The following is a 3,861-nucleotide window of genomic DNA, read 5'->3' as shown; positions in this document are numbered from 1 at the left end:
CAGGCCAATCTGATAAGGGAAATTCTTCAATGGAGAACTCTCCCCTGGAGATTCTAGGTTGTGTCAAATACAATAAAATCTAACCAGACGGTGCATGTCTTTAATCCCAACACTGGTAAAACAGAGGCAGGCCCATCTCTGTGAGTTCAAGGCCAGCCTGATCTACATAGTGAGTTCTAGGCCAACCAGGGCTGTAGAGTGAAACCCTGTCTCAAAAAAAATAGAAGACATAAAACAAAAAATGAACCAGGACACAGGGTGAGCAGGTGGGGCATTGCTTTTCTTGCATACTTGTATTTGGGGATTTTCTGCAGTGCCTTATGCACTTGGGGAACCGGATATGGAGAAGGAAGCACATCTTGCAAAGAGCCTTTTTGGTATCCACTCTGAATTCCCACACCACATAACTGCTTCAGTTTCCCTTCTCAGACAGGAGTTTCTTCCCTGCAGAATCCAGTCCTACTCCCTATACCCCATCCACCTCTGGGGTTGCACTGGGGGTCCTGCTTCCTGCTTGAGGTTCTCAGCTGCAGCCCTCAGCAGCCACTGGGTGCCTGTGGTTGGCAGGGCTTTGAGAACAGTGGGAAATCTGGAGGGAAGTTGGTTCTGGGGCTGGGGAGGACGCTCTATGTTGGAGCATCTTTCTGGCTCGGGTCACCTCAGTACAGAGTCCTCAGGAACTGGGGGTGGGGTTGGTGCTTTGAGGTTTTTCAGGGGACAGGAAGCTCCCTGGCTGAATCAGAGGAAACCCCAGTTTTGTGGAGAGACAGTGGAGATTGCTGAGGGGTAGTCAGGAAGAGAAGGGCGGGAAGGAGCACCAGACCAAGAGGCAGGGGGCATGGGCTTGGTCCTGACTGTTGACCACAATCCCCACATTCCTGGACAGCATCGTTTTCTGAGTGTACAGAGAGACCTCGGTGGCAGGGACCTGGCACACAGCAGGCAGCTGGTGATATTGGTCAGGTGCAGAAGGTTCTGGCATTGGATGCCACCAAATGTTCCTAGTAGTAGGCCCCCTCCCCCCTCCCCCCCTGACTGGCTCTCCCTCCAATGTCTTCTCTCTCCAGTGTCTTCCTCCTTCTGACCCTCTCCCCAACTGGCAAGCTTATCCCTGCCCCAGTCACTTGCGGTGACACTAAAACAGGAGGGACAAGTCTTGTGCTGAAGCTCTCTCTGGGGTCTGGCCTGGCAGGCTCAGACACCTCCACACTGTGGACCAGGAAGCTAATGAGGCAGATAGCAGGGTGTGACTCCCAGGGAAGCCTGGAAACCAGCCACTTGTCCAAGGGATGTGGGACAGGAGTCCCCAGGCAGCCAGCTCAACTTCCCTTGAGGTGGGATACAGGAAGAGGCACATACGTCTCCCAGGATCTTGGCTACCTGTGGCGGAGTACACTGTGCACAGATGACTGTCATGCAGGGAGCTAGCTTCTCTCCATGCCTAGGGCTCACAAGTCAGCAAGCAGGACCCAGGAACCCAAGAGCAGCACCAGGTAGGCAAGGGCAGCCGCAGGATTCAAGGTACACTTCAGAGGAACTGCCCTGCAGGTGTTGAGTTCTCAGGGCATGTCAGTCAAGGGGAACCGGGGGACAACATGAATTGAAGTTGATTGAGAAAGGCTCAAGGGACTGAGCTGATGGGGTTCAGGGTGTGGAGTGGGAAGGGGAGGGCAGAAGATAGAAGAGAGGCTGGGTTGGGGCATTAAAGGTTTGCAAATTGAGGGTGGGTGGTGGATTAATGACAGCTATCACTTAATATTAAGCCTGTGTGGCAGGTGCTGTTCTGAGAATCAACCTCATGTGACCGACCCTCATGTGACCGACTGACTAGTTCTTACATTATAACCCTATGAGACAGGCCTGGTGGGCTTCTTCTTGTTTTTGTTTTTTTTTTAGACAGGGTCTCCCTGTAGCCCTGGCTGGCCTGGAATTCACTATGTAGACCAGGCTAGCCTCTATCTCACAAAGATCTGCCTGCCTCTGTCTCCCGAGTGTTGGGATGAAAGGTGTGTGCTACCATGCCTGGTTGGTTGGTTTTTTAGAGTCTGATGAAGTCCAGCCTAGCTTTGAACTCTATTTGGCTGAGGATAACCCTGAACGTCTAATCCTCCCTTTTCCTCTCGAGTGCTGGGATCACAAGCATGCACTACCACATCTGGTTTTATATGGTGCTGGGGATGGAACCCAGGGATTTCTGCATGCTAGGCAAACACTACCAACCGATCCACATTCCCAGCCTTTGGTGTTTTGTGGGCTTTGTTTTTGATTTTTGTTTGGCTTGGGGTTTTTCTTTTGTTTCTTTTTGAGACAGGTCTTGCTATGTGGCCCAGGAGAGCCTCAAACACATGATCCTCTTGCCTCTGCTTCCTAAGCAGTGTTAGAAAAGGCTGGTGCTGTTTGCCTTTTTGTGGTTCTGGGTATTTAACTCAGGGCTTCAGGCATGCCGGGTAAGCACTCTACCACTGTGAGGTATGTCTCTAGTCTTCTTTTTACTTTTATTTTCAGACAGGGTCTCATTAGGTTGCCCAGATTAGCCTTGAAATAACTCACTTTATAGCTCAGGCTGGCCTTGAACTTGTGATCTTCCTGCCTCAGTCTCCCAAATACCTGTCTGGGACGATAAACCTGTGCCATCATGCCTAGATCAACGGTCCTTTTCTATTAAAAATTAATTTGTGTATGCACGCGTGTGTGTTGCACACATATTAGTGTATGTGTTTTTGTGCCCGTGCCCATGCATGCAGAGGCCAGAGCAAGATGTCAGGTGTCTTCCTCTGGTACACTCAGCCTTACTCCCTTGACAGGGTCTCTCACTGAACTGGAAGCTTGCCATGTTGGCTAGACTGGCCGGCCAGTGAGCTCTTGGGATCAGCCTGCCTCCAAGGCTGAGGGCACAGATACAGGCAGCCATGCTGGGCTTTTTCTGCATGTTCTGGGGATTTGAACTTGGGTCCTCATGCTTGCATAAGAAACACTCTTCACCCACTGAACTATTTCCCTAGCTCTCACCTGCATTTTAACAAACAATTCCTCTAGTTGCCTAGTGATTCAAAGAGCATTGGAAATCACCATTGAGTGATTCCATGTTCCTGTGCTACCAGATCATAACAAAGTCCAAATAGAGATATCAGACACACAGTTGAAAGGTTCTGCTGTGTTGCTTGGGAGAGCAACTGCTGTTTGCAGCTGTGGCAGTGACTGGAGGTAGCACTATCTCTGTACTGTCCAATAGAGTAGGCACTGGTCACATATGGCTATTTTATCGATAAGTTCATTAAAATTAAATGGAATAAGAATTCAGCTTCTTAGTCACTGAACTGACTCAGGTGCTCAGTGACCACATGTGGCAGCTGTTAAGCACAGCAGATCAAATTCCCTTCACTGCAGAAAGCCTTGTTGGACTACAAGTTTTGTCTGGTTATTGGAAGCCTAAGTGTTGTATCTTCTGCAAAGATGCCTGATTCTCCCAGAATGGCCAGAAGCAGCCCCGGGAGGCACAGCTTAAAATAGAGAAGGAGATCAGCAAATAGTTTTGGTCTGCCCATGGCCAGAAGTTGGGTGATACCCATGGGTACAACTAGCAGGTTTGAAACCCAGTAGAGAGGGAGGAAGTGGAGTGGCTTAGACTCAGTTAGTCAACTCATTGGTTCACTGTGCTGGGCTTTTGTAGGCTCCTCGGTGAAAGGTCTTAGAAATGGGTTCAGGAAGGACACTGAGATGGATTTTGAGGAAACAAGTTTATTAAAAAGAGTTATTAACACCATGGACAGACAGACAGCTGCAAGGTGGGGGCTCTGAGAATTCAGCCCACAAGGCAGACTGTACATGTGTGTATATGTGTCCCTCCTTTATTATTATATT

This window comes from Nannospalax galili, unplaced genomic scaffold (genome assembly GCF_000622305.1).
Source record: "Nannospalax galili isolate Female #2095 unplaced genomic scaffold, S.galili_v1.0 scaffold538, whole genome shotgun sequence".
In the NCBI taxonomy this organism is placed as follows: domain Eukaryota; kingdom Metazoa; phylum Chordata; class Mammalia; order Rodentia; family Spalacidae; genus Nannospalax; species Nannospalax galili.
The sequence above is the reverse complement of the archived record's forward strand: the minus strand, read 5'-3'. Positions refer to the sequence as shown.